General features: G+C 48.4%; 1 protein-coding gene across 3 annotated transcripts in view; it reads right to left on the reverse strand.

Moving 5' to 3' along the window:
• LOC144020088 (axin-2-like) overlaps positions 1-16,766 on the reverse strand; it is a 371,050-nt gene that overhangs the window by 192,883 nt on the left and 161,401 nt on the right. The window contains exon 3 of one of the 3 annotated variants that reach the window (XM_077523137.1): positions 1,377-1,559. The exons of the other annotated variants lie outside the window; for them this stretch is intronic. The gene's annotated coding sequence lies outside the window, so the exon portion shown is untranslated. The remainder of the gene's footprint in view (positions 1-1,376; positions 1,560-16,766) is intronic. 3 annotated transcript variants of the gene reach the window in all.

Genomic DNA, 16,766 nt, shown 5'->3' on the forward strand with positions numbered 1-16,766 from the left:
ACATGATGGTGGTTCTCTCAAATAAAAATGAAAATCCAATGAATCATCTCAGCAGAAGAGGACAGTGGCTGACTTTTTCAGACCTCAGAGGATAGAGATGAGATTGGTGGAAAAGATCGGCTTATTTTTAAAAGATCGGCCGATCACCGATCTTCCAAAATTAAGGAAATCGGGGCTGATAAATCGGCCGGCCGATCGATCGGTGCACTCCTCGTTTACAGTATATGTCATTTGGATGGTAAAAAAAACTAACATTGTCCAAGTTTGAAGTGATTGATGACAAGCTCATAGCTTCCCTTCGTAAGAAAAGAAACATTGAAAGTGTGTTGGCAAGGCTTGGAGCAATTCACAGCGTGGATGGACATAATTTCCTATTAATCGTTATTTAACCGGTATGTATCACACAGTCGAGAACTGACCAGGCAATACGGCTTCTTCCCACATTCACATATCAGGCATATTTGGTAAAGCAAATTGTGCATGGGTGTGAATGTGAAAGTTTATTTTTCTTTTTTACTCCTTCTCTCTATATACGTATCTACCCTGTATTGGACTGACAACTACTACATGTGTACCCTGCCTTTCTCCTTTGGGACAGTCAGCTGGGATACGTTTCAGCAGGACAGTCAGCTGGGATACGTTTCAGCTCACAGGGCGAGCGAGAGAGAGAGAGAGAGAGAGAGAGAGAGAGAGAGAGAGAGAGAGAGAGAGAGAGAGAGAGAGAGAGAGAGAGAGAGAGATGTTATAATAGATGTATCCGCTCAGAAGGAATCCAGCTGTTTTACAGTTTAGGGCACAAAAACTTGTGAACAGAACACTGTTTCAGTCAAGACAGTTTTCATGTATTCATGATGTTCGCAGAACAGATTTATTTCAATCCTGCAATAATAATCATTAACGCCTACACTATTCATAAATAGTGATACTTAGGGATAAATTATTTAAATGTGGTCAAAATGGTTTTAAAGAATATACTGGAGATTCTTTATCCCTTGTCAATATTCCATACCTCACTATCACTTTTTGTCTTTTCTCTCTTCTCTCCAGATAGTTCTGGGCTGTGACCTTGAAGACACACGCACACGCACACACCTCAGATTTCTATCTGCTTGCACTTACATTGATGTTCGTCTCATTCTCTCTCGCTCGCTCGTCTTGGTCCCTAGTTCTCTTCCTCCCTTTGTTGTCCCCGTTGTTGTTTCCATGTCTTTGAAACTTAAAATAACCCAGCCGATTGTGTTCTGTACATTTTGTTACCATGGTGATTGCCACATCGAGCAAGCACATGCTAGTGTTCATGTGCCAATTGCGGCGATATCAGCTATGCACAGCGACTGTATGAGTCTAATGCAAGGAACCACAATAAAAACACCCACCTTCACGTGTCTCTTAGTTTGTCCGCTCCATTTATGCTTGTCTCATCTTCCTCATTTTCCCTCCTGACTCTCCTTCATTCTTATCTTTCGCCACTAACGCAGTCTCCAAATATCATCCATCACTCTGCTACACCTCAAGGTGACAAGGACGGTGGCAATAGAAGGACGGAAGAAAAAGAATACCTCGGGAGAGAAACAAGTTGTCTTAAACAGAATATTATTGTGACATTTAGGTGCCCTCAGACATTAAAGGACTATTTGATACATTCACAAACCATTTTGGTCCATGCGGTTTCAAGAAAAATGAGGCATTCGCCAATAGGATTGTAACTATATCCAAATATCACGATACAATATTATCACGATGTGAAACTCACGATACGATAATTGTGGGGAGGTTAACAATATTTAAAAAAGGTCACAATATTGTAAAAAAAATGAGCTCATTGTAAAAAAAAACCACAATATTGTGCTTTTGTACATAACAACGATACACATAAACGACCTACCATCTCGAATAACACTTCACATTGAGGCACTTACTCACCTAATGCAAACCCACATTGAGTTCCTCCACATATTGACTCGCTACACAAGCATATTATGACGATCATCTAACGATTAGCATAGTTTTTAAACATAGGAGGGTCAAAACATCCCTAATGAAAATTAAACTGTACTAAAAACTAGCCCCAGAGGGTGTTAGAACTGCACAAATGGAAATCAAACTGACTTTAACAGATGTGTTGCATTTCAATATCGTGAACATGACGACGACGATATTGTGGCAGTTTTAATATCGCAATATCACGATATTGTCATTATCGTTACATCCCTATTCACCAATGGGAGAACCCTCCATAAAATACTTTTGGTGATCAATGACGACTGAAATTCTGAAATTAATTTGAGGTGATTCTATAGTTGCATTATATATTTGGATTTGAATACCATTATCTCCTCATGATACATTTTTTCCATTGTATTATTTTTTAACCTAAGAATTCTGTGAATAAATAGAATGCATATTGTAAATCATGAAGGCATAATTTTTTTTCTCAAACAGGAATCAGAGTCAAATTTCAAAAAATAACATTGACCAACAGAGGGAGACAGAAAGCGAAGCCTGGTGGTTCTCTAATTAGCGTTGCAGTGTTCATCTACAAAATTAGGGTTTTAATACTTGAGGGTCATGTTCTGAATACCACTTGAGACTGTTGAGGTGCCTTTGAGCCCGGCACCATATCACCAGATAAAGAGCTGAAGCATTTTTGTTCTGTCCTGTCTATCTCTCATTACGTGCCTGAATGTGTGCGATCTGGTTGTCTAAGATAATACAATCATCCTTCCTTACGATAGCAGACCAGTTTTGCTCAATCCCCCTTTTGTGTTGGAGATTGTACATTTTCCGCGTCCATGGCATCCCCCTCCGACAGAGGTCCCGCGTTACTTTCACAGTCTGGAAGATGTTCTGCAAGGTCTACGGCCTCTTTTAGCATCTTATTGTGAATGCCAGTTTTATTTGCCTGAACAAAAAAATACATGGGTACTCCCGGCTCCTCCCACATTCCAAAGACATGCATGACAGGTTAATTGGGCGCTCTGAATTGTCCCTAGGTGTGCTTGTGAGTGTGGATGGTTGTTCGTCTCTGTGTGCCCTGTGATTGGCTGGCAACCATTTCAGGGTGTACCCCGCCTACTGCCCACAGCCAGCTGAGATAGGCGCCAGCACCCCTTGTGAGGAAAGCGGTAAAAAAAAATGGATGGATGGATGGATTAACCTATCGATTATTTGATGGAACAATCAAACAAAAAATGTACAAAATCTTGCCAAATTTAATTTAATCATCAGTGCAAATGCTAAATGCTATACATGTCAATGCATTCACCATCAACCAACCTTTTTTGCTCTGTCCCGACACTTATTGGAAGCTAGCAGTGCTATTTACCTCGCACCGGTCACGCATTGTAGCATTGGAAATATACCGCTCGAAACCTCATCTTGCATTGCCTGACTGGCGAGTGGCGATGGCAATGGATAATATATATTTCCCATTAATCTTAGATGTGAAAGCGTTAAGTAGTTCTTTTTCCGGTCAACGCCTACTACCGATTATATGTGGATGCGAACGCAAATGTGACTTTGGAAGTAAACAGAAGAAATGTAAAAGTTAAATTTGCCTTTTAATAGGTTTAGGATCATTCTAACAATTTGTGTGATTGACATACGCATGGACATACACAGGACTTCTGCTCACCTTATACCATGCATACATTCATTTATTTAAGACTCCTACCATGATGTGTGAGCGTTGCTGTGTTACAAGCAGAACGCTGGACTACACGCACACACACGCAGTGTGTTTATTTCAAACTGTACAAATAATATCAAAAATGTTTTAGCCAGCAGACACGTCCCTTTTCAACATTCTAAGTCACACTCGTGTAAAAAAAGACGAAAAACACAAAACTACAGCACATCAAGACCAAAACATGTTTGGAATGTATGTTTAAGTGGGAGTTTTCACATCTCGTTTGATGTTGTGCATTTTTGTTGACTTTATAGGGTTTTTGGAACATGTTGGCTGGATTCTGAACTGTACAATCTTGAAGCCAATTGACTATTCATTGTAATCCATTTAAAGGTGATAAAACACCTTTAAGTGGCTTAGTGGTAATGAGTGGTATGTATTTCGACAACTTTATATGAAGGCTTTTTATGATATGATGTAAATATTTTTATGGTATGTTGAAATTTTTAAAGCTGTGTCAAATTAAGAAGAGTGTTTGAGAGAAAAATGATTGTTTCTGATGCTTGACAGGGACACAGTGGGTGAGTTGTGCGTTCTTATTAGAGTCTTCCTGAAAGTCGCTTGTTTGTTTGTTTTGTAATTACCTCTTCTGGAGACTGAAAAAGATAAGAAATAAAAAGATAAGGTCAGATCAACACAGATGATGGTTTAGGTGGAGGTGAACAACACACACACACACAAACAGGAAGAGCGATTTTAAACCCAAACTGTCATCGTCCTCAGTGAACTGATAATCTTCAGTCCTGCCCCCAAATCAAATCGCCACACCAGCACTGCAGGCACAGTTTCTGATACCTTGGTGTAACCTCGCTTTCTCCTTCAGCAGACAATCCCCTCAAACAAGCTTGTCTAATGAAAATACATTCCTGAGTTTGGCCGATTTAGCAGATTTCACCTCACAGTCTCATTTCTCCTTCGCAATGTTTGGGTGTGCGCGTGTGTGTTGAGTAGAACTTAAAGTAGCCCATATTAAGAAATGCTGACGCGAGAGCACTAAGTATTTCTGTGTGCATTCTAGGAATGAGTTTCACACTGTATCTCCAAACAGCTTAGTGACAGTTGGAAAGAGTCGGAAATGAGATATAAGAAGACAGTTGGATTCGGCGTAGGAGCTCGGTTATGATAGATGGATTGAAAATAAGTAAAGTGTGCTGGGATAAACTAAAGATTCCAAGTCACTTTTGTGCACAGCATCTTCGCCACCATTATTCTTTAACTGTCTTTGTCCACTGTGCCAAAATAAAAATTGTATGTAGGGAATTTTTTTTCAATCTAATAACCCACTATTTGGTTTATAAATCCTGAAATAAAACAAAAACAAAACAATTGACCAAATCGTCTGGGTTTTAAACATCAGACAGATAATTTCAGAATTATGAAATAGGCTAGAGGTGTTCCGGGCATGTCCCACCGGCGGGAGGCCCCGGACACGCTGGAGAGACGATGTCTCTCGGCTGGCTTGGGAACGCCTTGGAATCCCGCCGGAGGAGCTGGTTGAAGTGGCTGGGGAGAGGGAGGTCTGGGTTTCCCTCCTAAAGTTACTGCCCCCCTGACCTCGGATAAGCGGAAGAAGATGGATGGATGGATGGATGGATGGATGGATGGATGGATGGATGGATGGATGAAATAGGCTGACATCTGTGACATAGACCTTCAAAATGACGGACCGAAAATCAGCTCACATAGCCTACACACAAGACCATTCTTCCTACTCCCTTGAACATATACATCGATATTTATTGGATGTTTCTTTTATTTTTTACTTTTAACTTTCTTTATTTGTTTATGTGTTTATATAATTATATATGTATATATGCATATGTTCAATAAACTTCAAACTTCAAACTTCAAAACCATAATCGACCAAAGATGCTCTCAATGAGTACCGTAATGTAGATGGAAACTCTGACAGTGCAATGATATCAATATTTTACAGTTCAGTGCCAATAATTTCACACATATTCAATATTGGACTGATATTGTGAAGAAATTACAGTTCTCATCACAACTGTGCTGAATAAAGATAATAAAATGAATTCTTCCATTTGGTTTGTGTCAAGGTCAAAATTGTGAGCAAATCACCTGAATGATTCCTAAGTTATGTGATGTGCTTTAAAAAATGGGCAACTTTCAACAAGATTGTTCTTGTTTCAGCTCTGAATGTAGAGATGGGTTTCCGCTGCTGTTGAGTGAATGAGCAGATATTTTCTGCTGTGTTTTAGGATATCTGGCCACTCCAGTATCTTGTAAAATCCCAAACTAATTTGCTCTATAGAAAGCTGTTCAAGTAGCAGCTTTTCAGAATACTATATAATACACAAACATTACAAAATAGCTTGACTGACTAATTTTTGGTGTGAATTAAAAATGTTCAAAGTGGCTCTTGCATCATTTAATTTTTCTGTATGTGGTCCTCCGTCAGAGGAAAAGGTTTGGATACCCCCGTTTTAATGAAGACATTGGATGTCACATGCATTACTTAGGATTTTAAGCCATATAAAATTAATACACAAATAACACAAACAGGTTAATATACAGGTTGGTGTTATTTCCTGCTTGGCATTGCTGCCTGTCGCACCTCCTCCGGTGCCCATGGGTCAGCTGCAGGGTCGTCAGCCAGGAACCACCAGTCATTGACGTTTCGCCCCTTTAATCCTGGAACGTCTCCTGGTGGCGGAGCAGTGACAGGGACGTCTCCCTGTCACCCCCTGCAGCTGATGTCGGGGTTAGCTCTTTCCCCAGCTCCTGTCTTTCCTCCTCAGCCAGAGCCAAAAGCTGCCTTTCTCTGCCTCCTCTGCCAGGTCTTTTATTGCCTTTCGGAGCTTCCCTCCAGTCACTCCTGCATCCCTCAAGAGGCGTGTGGCAGACAGCCCCACATAGCCTCGGCAGCCAACTTCTACTGGGTAGATGGTGGTCTTCCAGCCTACTTCCCGGCACTCAGCAGCCAGCTCCGAGTACTTGGCCTTCTTGTGCTCAAATGCAGCCTCGATCCCTCCCTCTGCTGGTACAGTCAGCTCGATGAGGTGAACCACTTTTGCCTCGGTGGACCATACTACGATGTCAGGGCGGAGAGACGTAGTGGTGATCTCTGTGGGGAACCGGAGTTGGCTGTTGAGGTCAACCCTCATGTCCCACTCATGGCCGGGGGAAAAGGGCCTTGTGATGTTTCTTGGCCTAGTGTACCTTTGCCCCCCTTCTGTGACAAAGCTGGTAAGGTTCTCTGCCGATGGTGATTCTTTGCAGCCCTGTCGACACCCCTCCAGCACCTCAGCTAGCTTCCTCAGGACCTGGTCATGGCGCCATCTATAGCGTCCCTGAGAGAGAGCAGTCTTGCAGCCCGACAAGATGTGCTGGAGGCTTGCGTTGGGAGCGCTGCAGAGTGAGCAATATTCTTCGTTGCCGAACCAATGGTGAAGGTTACGAGGACAGGGAAGCGTGTCGTAAGTTGCACGAATGAGGAAGCTGATCCTTGCCTGTGGGATCTTCCACAGGTCGGACCAACTGATGTTTCGGTTGACAACTCCCTCCCATGTTGTCCAGCTTCCTTGTCGGCCCTGTGACACGGCCTTGATCTTGTAGCGCTCCTCCTCCATCCTTGCTACCTCCGCCACCACCATCTGCTTTTGCTCCTTGCGGTTTGCCTTGGACCAGAACCGTGGTGCTTCTCCCCATCCTAGGCCTGCTCTTCCTGCCTGGACTCTGCCCAGGATCTCTTGGTGATGCAACCTACTGACAGCTTGGTCAACCTCAGACTGGGCGTTCCACTTTCGGCCGGTAGGAACCTTGGCGTTGGCGTTCCTCACTGACTGATCAGTGGACTCTCTTAGCTCGAGAACCAGCCTGGACTTCTCTTGCATGTAGCCCAAGCTGATAGACTGCAGGGGCAACTGCAGTGCGTTCTTCCCAAAGAGGCCCGTCTCAGAAAGGCACCGTGGCAGCCCCAGCCACTTTCTGATGAATGAATTGGCTTTTCCATCCATCTTACTCACGGCGGATGAGGGGATCTCGCTCATTTTCAAGGGCCACATCACCCTCCTGTAGAGTACGAACTGGTAGCACCAGACTTTGTACTTCCCAGGGAGTTGGCTCTGGTCGATTCTTGACAGGCCGTCCGTGAGCTGTTTCATGATGGTCCTCCCCATCTGTTTATCAGACAGCTCTGCAGTGTACTGCCTCCCCAGGCTTTTGATGGGTTGCTCAGACAATAGGGGGATTTTCTCTCCCCCGACGACAAAGATGGTATTGTCATTTCTGACTCCCCTTCTGAGTGACAGGCTACGGGATTTGGAGGGTTTGATCCTCATTCTGGCCCATGATGTCAGCTCATCCACCCTTTTCAGCAGTCGGGATGTACATGCTGCTGTCTGCAGGAGGCTGGTGACGTCGTCCATGTAGCACCTCAATGGGGGTAATCTCTGTCCAGATGGTAGTTTGGTTCCTCCAACCATTTGTCTTGCTCCGATGAGAATTATCTCAAAGGCTGCCACAAATAAGACTGGAGAAATGGCACACCCCATTGCGATTCCCACTTCTAGCTGCTGCCACCCGGTGGTGAAATCCTGGAGGGCAAAGCACATCTGCAGATCGCTGAAGTATCGCGCTATTAGCTTCTTGATGTAGGGAGGCATGTGGAAGAACTCCAGGGCGTAGTTGATCAGCTGGTGTGGGACCGATCCGTACGCATTGGCGAGGTCAAGCCAAACGACATGCAGGTCGGTCTTCTCCCGCTTGGCCTTCTGGATCTGATCCCAGATCATCGTAGAGTGCTCTACACACCCTGGGAAACCTGGGACTCCTGCTTTCTGGCAATTGGTGTCGATGTAACAATTGTCTAGCAGGTAGGAGGTCATCCTTCTGGCCAGCACTGAGAAGAAGATTTTCCCTTCTACATTCAGCAGGGCGATGTTTCTGAACTGGCTGATTTCTTTGGAATTCTCTTCCTTTGGAATGAAGATCGCGACGGCCCTTTGCCACTCTGATGGGATGAGTTGCTTTTTCCAGGCAGTTCTCATTAGGTACCAAAGCAATTCTAGTACCTTGGGGCAGTTCTTATAAAGCTTGTAGGGCATTCCATTGGGGCCTGGTGCTGATGATGATCTTGCTTTCTTCACAGCTTGTCTGACCTCGCTGAGTTTCGGGGGCATGATGTTGAACTCAGTTGTCGGTGGCGCAGGCTGAGGCACGTACCCTGGTGTACCTAATGGGACGTTTCTCAGCAGATCACTGTACTGCCTTTTGACATGCTGTTCCATTTGCTCCCTGGTAGTCTCGAGCTTCCCGGATTTCTTCTCCTCCAGCAGCTGTCTGGCATGCTTGAAGGGATCTTTGAAGAAACTGGCTCTCTCTTTCTGCTTCCGTTGACTACGCTTTCGGATGCGTTCAGCTCTGCGGAGCCTAGATAGCCTTTGTCTGACCTCCTCCCACAGAACTTTCAGACCTTCTTTCTCTGGCTGGGTTGCCTTCCTCCAGCTCTTGCGGAGTTGTCGGCGTCTTTGCACAAGCTGGGCGATCTCCCTTTCCCTCCTCCCCCTTTCCCTTTCCCTTGGGACGGTACTCTGTTTGGAGGCGGCTTCGCCAAACCTGTCTTTGCAGGTCTGGTATATAATGTCCCCAAACAGGTTAAGCTTGGCTTCGACGCCTCCGTGCAATCTTTCCCCCAGAATCTTGATCAGGTCTGTGTCCAGAGTACGCCATGCCTCTACTTCATTTGACTTTGGCCATTTGAGCTTGTTCCTTCTTGTCGGTTTCTTGGTCTCTGCCTGTAGCTCTGATCTATGCGAGATGGTAGGGGTTGGGGATTGGTGCTCACGTGGGGGCTCATCCTCCGCCGAGGGGCTTTCTTTCTCAACGCCCTCTGCGCTTTCAACAACGTTGGGTCCGTTAGCGCTGTGGTTTTCTACCTGGCTTCTGGTCCCTCTTGTCTTACCCGCTACCGCGGTGCAAGGTTGCTGTTGGCCTCTCTGACCGCACTTTGCCTTCCCCTGGTGGATTCGTAGTCCTCTGTACGTGGTCACCTTTTCCCATCCACAAGCACACTTTCGGAGGATCTTCTCTTCACTAACCGTAGTTCTGATATTCTCATTATCCGTTTCCGTTGCCATTGTTGTTACCGTGCGGTCCGTCCTGTTAGGCCCATCTTCCATCCCGCCTCTCGGAGGGCCTGCGGGCTGTCTTTCCTTTGCTTTCTTTGTAGTTAAGGGAGGGTGTCCCACTTGCGAGAGACTAGTGGGTTGGGTAACTAGCCGCCCACTCCCGGTGCGGTCTTTCCCTGCTGCCATCCAGTCTTTCCTGGCTGTCCTCCAGTCTTCCCTGGACTCCAACTGCCCTGTTCACAGTAGTCACTGGGTTCTCCAGAACTTCGGTTAATATACAGGTTGGTGTTATTTCCTGCTTGGCATTGCTGCCTGTCGCACCTCCTCCGGTGCCCATGGGTCAGCTGCAGGGTCGTCAGCCAGGAACCACCAGTCATTGACGTTTCGCCCCTTTAATCCTGGAACGTCTCCTGGTGGCGGAGCAGTGACAGGGACGTCTCCCTGTCACCCCCTGCAGCTGATGTCGGGGTTAGCTCTTTCCCCAGCTCCTGTCTTTCCTCCTCAGCCAGAGCCAAAAGCTGCCTTTCTCTGCCTCCTCTGCCAGGTCTTTTATTGCCTTTCGGAGCTTCCCTCCAGTCACTCCTGCATCCCTCAAGAGGCGTGTGGCAGACAGCCCCACATAGCCTCGGCAGCCAACTTCTACTGGGTAGATGGTGGTCTTCCAGCCTACTTCCCGGCACTCAGCAGCCAGCTCCGAGTACTTGGCCTTCTTGTGCTCAAATGCAGCCTCGATCCCTCCCTCTGCTGGTACAGTCAGCTCGATGAGGTGAACCACTTTTGCCTCGGTGGACCATACTACGATGTCAGGGCGGAGAGACGTAGTGGTGATCTCTGTGGGGAACCGGAGTTGGCTGTTGAGGTCAACCCTCATGTCCCACTCATGGCCGGGGGAAAAGGGCCTTGTGATGTTTCTTGGCCTAGTGTACCTTTGCCCCCCTTCTGTGACAAAGCTGGTAAGGTTCTCTGCCGATGGTGATTCTTTGCAGCCCTGTCGACACCCCTCCAGCACCTCAGCTAGCTTCCTCAGGACCTGGTCATGGCGCCATCTATAGCGTCCCTGAGAGAGAGCAGTCTTGCAGCCCGACAAGATGTGCTGGAGGCTTGCGTTGGGAGCGCTGCAGAGTGAGCAATATTCTTCGTTGCCGAACCAATGGTGAAGGTTACGAGGACAGGGAAGCGTGTCGTAAGTTGCACGAATGAGGAAGCTGATCCTTGCCTGTGGGATCTTCCACAGGTCGGACCAACTGATGTTTCGGTTGACAACTCCCTCCCATGTTGTCCAGCTTCCTTGTCGGCCCTGTGACACGGCCTTGATCTTGTAGCGCTCCTCCTCCATCCTTGCTACCTCCGCCACCACCATCTGCTTTTGCTCCTTGCGGTTTGCCTTGGACCAGAACCGTGGTGCTTCTCCCCATCCTAGGCCTGCTCTTCCTGCCTGGACTCTGCCCAGGATCTCTTGGTGATGCAACCTACTGACAGCTTGGTCAACCTCAGACTGGGCGTTCCACTTTCGGCCGGTAGGAACCTTGGCGTTGGCGTTCCTCACTGACTGATCAGTGGACTCTCTTAGCTCGAGAACCAGCCTGGACTTCTCTTGCATGTAGCCCAAGCTGATAGACTGCAGGGGCAACTGCAGTGCGTTCTTCCCAAAGAGGCCCGTCTCAGAAAGGCACCGTGGCAGCCCCAGCCACTTTCTGATGAATGAATTGGCTTTTCCATCCATCTTACTCACGGCGGATGAGGGGATCTCGCTCATTTTCAAGGGCCACATCACCCTCCTGTAGAGTACGAACTGGTAGCACCAGACTTTGTACTTCCCAGGGAGTTGGCTCTGGTCGATTCTTGACAGGCCGTCCGTGAGCTGTTTCATGATGGTCCTCCCCATCTGTTTATCAGACAGCTCTGCAGTGTACTGCCTCCCCAGGCTTTTGATGGGTTGCTCAGACAATAGGGGGATTTTCTCTCCCCCGACGACAAAGATGGTATTGTCATTTCTGACTCCCCTTCTGAGTGACAGGCTACGGGATTTGGAGGGTTTGATCCTCATTCTGGCCCATGATGTCAGCTCATCCACCCTTTTCAGCAGTCGGGATGTACATGCTGCTGTCTGCAGGAGGCTGGTGACGTCGTCCATGTAGCACCTCAATGGGGGTAATCTCTGTCCAGATGGTAGTTTGGTTCCTCCAACCATTTGTCTTGCTCCGATGAGAATTATCTCAAAGGCTGCCACAAATAAGACTGGAGAAATGGCACACCCCATTGCGATTCCCACTTCTAGCTGCTGCCACCCGGTGGTGAAATCCTGGAGGGCAAAGCACATCTGCAGATCGCTGAAGTATCGCGCTATTAGCTTCTTGATGTAGGGAGGCATGTGGAAGAACTCCAGGGCGTAGTTGATCAGCTGGTGTGGGACCGATCCGTACGCATTGGCGAGGTCAAGCCAAACGACATGCAGGTCGGTCTTCTCCCGCTTGGCCTTCTGGATCTGATCCCAGATCATCGTAGAGTGCTCTACACACCCTGGGAAACCTGGGACTCCTGCTTTCTGGCAATTGGTGTCGATGTAACAATTGTCTAGCAGGTAGGAGGTCATCCTTCTGGCCAGCACTGAGAAGAAGATTTTCCCTTCTACATTCAGCAGGGCGATGTTTCTGAACTGGCTGATTTCTTTGGAATTCTCTTCCTTTGGAATGAAGATCGCGACGGCCCTTTGCCACTCTGATGGGATGAGTTGCTTTTTCCAGGCAGTTCTCATTAGGTACCAAAGCAATTCTAGTACCTTGGGGCAGTTCTTATAAAGCTTGTAGGGCATTCCATTGGGGCCTGGTGCTGATGATGATCTTGCTTTCTTCACAGCTTGTCTGACCTCGCTGAGTTTCGGGGGCATGATGTTGAACTCAGTTGTCGGTGGCGCAGGCTGAGGCACGTACCCTGGTGTACCTAATGGGACGTTTCTCAGCAGATCACTGTACTGCCTTTTGACATGCTGTTCCATTTGCTCCCTGGTAGTCTCGAGCTTCCCGGATTTCTTCTCCTCCAGCAGCTGTCTGGCATGCTTGAAGGGATCTTTGAAGAAACTGGCTCTCTCTTTCTGCTTCCGTTGACTACGCTTTCGGATGCGTTCAGCTCTGCGGAGCCTAGATAGCCTTTGTCTGACCTCCTCCCACAGAACTTTCAGACCTTCTTTCTCTGGCTGGGTTGCCTTCCTCCAGCTCTTGCGGAGTTGTCGGCGTCTTTGCACAAGCTGGGCGATCTCCCTTTCCCTCCTCCCCCTTTCCCTTTCCCTTGGGACGGTACTCTGTTTGGAGGCGGCTTCGCCAAACCTGTCTTTGCAGGTCTGGTATATAATGTCCCCAAACAGGTTAAGCTTGGCTTCGACGCCTCCGTGCAATCTTTCCCCCAGAATCTTGATCAGGTCTGTGTCCAGAGTACGCCATGCCTCTACTTCATTTGACTTTGGCCATTTGAGCTTGTTCCTTCTTGTCGGTTTCTTGGTCTCTGCCTGTAGCTCTGATCTATGCGAGATGGTAGGGGTTGGGGATTGGTGCTCACGTGGGGGCTCATCCTCCGCCGAGGGGCTTTCTTTCTCAACGCCCTCTGCGCTTTCAACAACGTTGGGTCCGTTAGCGCTGTGGTTTTCTACCTGGCTTCTGGTCCCTCTTGTCTTACCCGCTACCGCGGTGCAAGGTTGCTGTTGGCCTCTCTGACCGCACTTTGCCTTCCCCTGGTGGATTCGTAGTCCTCTGTACGTGGTCACCTTTTCCCATCCACAAGCACACTTTCGGAGGATCTTCTCTTCACTAACCGTAGTTCTGATATTCTCATTATCCGTTTCCGTTGCCATTGTTGTTACCGTGCGGTCCGTCCTGTTAGGCCCATCTTCCATCCCGCCTCTCGGAGGGCCTGCGGGCTGTCTTTCCTTTGCTTTCTTTGTAGTTAAGGGAGGGTGTCCCACTTGCGAGAGACTAGTGGGTTGGGTAACTAGCCGCCCACTCCCGGTGCGGTCTTTCCCTGCTGCCATCCAGTCTTTCCTGGCTGTCCTCCAGTCTTCCCTGGACTCCAACTGCCCTGTTCACAGTAGTCACTGGGTTCTCCAGAACTTCGGTTAATATACAGGTTGGTGTTATTTCCTGCTTGGCATTGCTGCCTGTCGCACCTCCTCCGGTGCCCATGGGTCAGCTGCAGGGTCGTCAGCCAGGAACCACCAGTCATTGACGTTTCGCCCCTTTAATCCTGGAACGTCTCCTGGTGGCGGAGCAGTGACAGGGACGTCTCCCTGTCACCCCCTGCAGCTGATGTCGGGGTTAGCTCTTTCCCCAGCTCCTGTCTTTCCTCCTCAGCCAGAGCCAAAAGCTGCCTTTCTCTGCCTCCTCTGCCAGGTCTTTTATTGCCTTTCGGAGCTTCCCTCCAGTCACTCCTGCATCCCTCAAGAGGCGTGTGGCAGACAGCCCCACATAGCCTCGGCAGCCAACTTCTACTGGGTAGATGGTGGTCTTCCAGCCTACTTCCCGGCACTCAGCAGCCAGCTCCGAGTACTTGGCCTTCTTGTGCTCAAATGCAGCCTCGATCCCTCCCTCTGCTGGTACAGTCAGCTCGATGAGGTGAACCACTTTTGCCTCGGTGGACCATACTACGATGTCAGGGCGGAGAGACGTAGTGGTGATCTCTGTGGGGAACCGGAGTTGGCTGTTGAGGTCAACCCTCATGTCCCACTCATGGCCGGGGGAAAAGGGCCTTGTGATGTTTCTTGGCCTAGTGTACCTTTGCCCCCCTTCTGTGACAAAGCTGGTAAGGTTCTCTGCCGATGGTGATTCTTTGCAGCCCTGTCGACACCCCTCCAGCACCTCAGCTAGCTTCCTCAGGACCTGGTCATGGCGCCATCTATAGCGTCCCTGAGAGAGAGCAGTCTTGCAGCCCGACAAGATGTGCTGGAGGCTTGCGTTGGGAGCGCTGCAGAGTGAGCAATATTCTTCGTTGCCGAACCAATGGTGAAGGTTACGAGGACAGGGAAGCGTGTCGTAAGTTGCACGAATGAGGAAGCTGATCCTTGCCTGTGGGATCTTCCACAGGTCGGACCAACTGATGTTTCGGTTGACAACTCCCTCCCATGTTGTCCAGCTTCCTTGTCGGCCCTGTGACACGGCCTTGATCTTGTAGCGCTCCTCCTCCATCCTTGCTACCTCCGCCACCACCATCTGCTTTTGCTCCTTGCGGTTTGCCTTGGACCAGAACCGTGGTGCTTCTCCCCATCCTAGGCCTGCTCTTCCTGCCTGGACTCTGCCCAGGATCTCTTGGTGATGCAACCTACTGACAGCTTGGTCAACCTCAGACTGGGCGTTCCACTTTCGGCCGGTAGGAACCTTGGCGTTGGCGTTCCTCACTGACTGATCAGTGGACTCTCTTAGCTCGAGAACCAGCCTGGACTTCTCTTGCATGTAGCCCAAGCTGATAGACTGCAGGGGCAACTGCAGTGCGTTCTTCCCAAAGAGGCCCGTCTCAGAAAGGCACCGTGGCAGCCCCAGCCACTTTCTGATGAATGAATTGGCTTTTCCATCCATCTTACTCACGGCGGATGAGGGGATCTCGCTCATTTTCAAGGGCCACATCACCCTCCTGTAGAGTACGAACTGGTAGCACCAGACTTTGTACTTCCCAGGGAGTTGGCTCTGGTCGATTCTTGACAGGCCGTCCGTGAGCTGTTTCATGATGGTCCTCCCCATCTGTTTATCAGACAGCTCTGCAGTGTACTGCCTCCCCAGGCTTTTGATGGGTTGCTCAGACAATAGGGGGATTTTCTCTCCCCCGACGACAAAGATGGTATTGTCATTTCTGACTCCCCTTCTGAGTGACAGGCTACGGGATTTGGAGGGTTTGATCCTCATTCTGGCCCATGATGTCAGCTCATCCACCCTTTTCAGCAGTCGGGATGTACATGCTGCTGTCTGCAGGAGGCTGGTGACGTCATGATGTAATGTAATCAATCAGAAATCTTAAAGGCTCTCATATGAAATGTTCACTTTTGTTTTTTTTTGTTTTTTTTTAATCACAAATATGCCTTACCATAGCCTGACTAAGTCCCCAAAGCTGGGAGATAAACGACCCATGTATCCCTTTCCTATGGGCGTTTGTATCAAATTAGCTCAAACAGCACTCTCAAATGGGCTATTTCAGCAGGTCGGTTTTACACGTCACTAACCCCACCTTTTTCGGTTTTACACGTCACTAGCTCAGCGCGAACCCCACCCTCACAATTTTAAACCCCTCACCCACTCCGGAGCAAACAAACACCAGCAGCAGCAGGAGGACAGCATGGCAGCAAAACAACCCCATAGCAACTACTCTGAACCAGATTGTACAGAGGACAACAAATTTTTTTTTCTTCTGCCAAAAAAGGCTTGTGGTTGTGGATTTTATTTATCCATTAAATATGCCCAAGCAACTCCCAAAACGTGTTAGTTAGTTCCCGTGAGTGGCGTGGCCGATTACGTGGCCCCGTATCTCTGCCCTGGAGAGTCGTGGAGGGCCGGCACCGACGCTGTTGGAAAGCCGAGGTAGAGCCGGTTCCAGGGATGTGTTCATATTCCCCATAGGACTTATGGTTCGACCGGTACGGGGGTGTCAATCCATCTCCTGAGAGTTGGGTGGCCCATTCCGCGGCCCCGTCTCTCCGGACCGGATGGTCGTGGAGGGCCAGCACCGACGCCGTTGGAAAGCTGAAGTCGGTTCCGGTTCATTTTCCCTGTAGGACTTATGAATCGACCGGTACGGGGTGTCAATCCCAGTAGCTGTACCCGGAAAATATGCATCGTGAGGAGTTTTAGCAGCCCTGACAGTTTGTGGCAAACAAACATTCAACTGACGACTACTTCAGGAATTTGTGACAATACAAACGTGGATTAGCAGAACATCTTTCACTTACCCCGGGATCGGTTCCAACTATTGAAAATAAAGCATGCAAAAGCATGTGCCAATATTCCTTCAGGTGC

The sequence above is a fragment of the Festucalex cinctus genome, chromosome 6 (assembly GCF_051991245.1).
Source record: "Festucalex cinctus isolate MCC-2025b chromosome 6, RoL_Fcin_1.0, whole genome shotgun sequence".
NCBI lineage: Eukaryota > Metazoa > Chordata > Actinopteri > Syngnathiformes > Syngnathidae > Festucalex > Festucalex cinctus.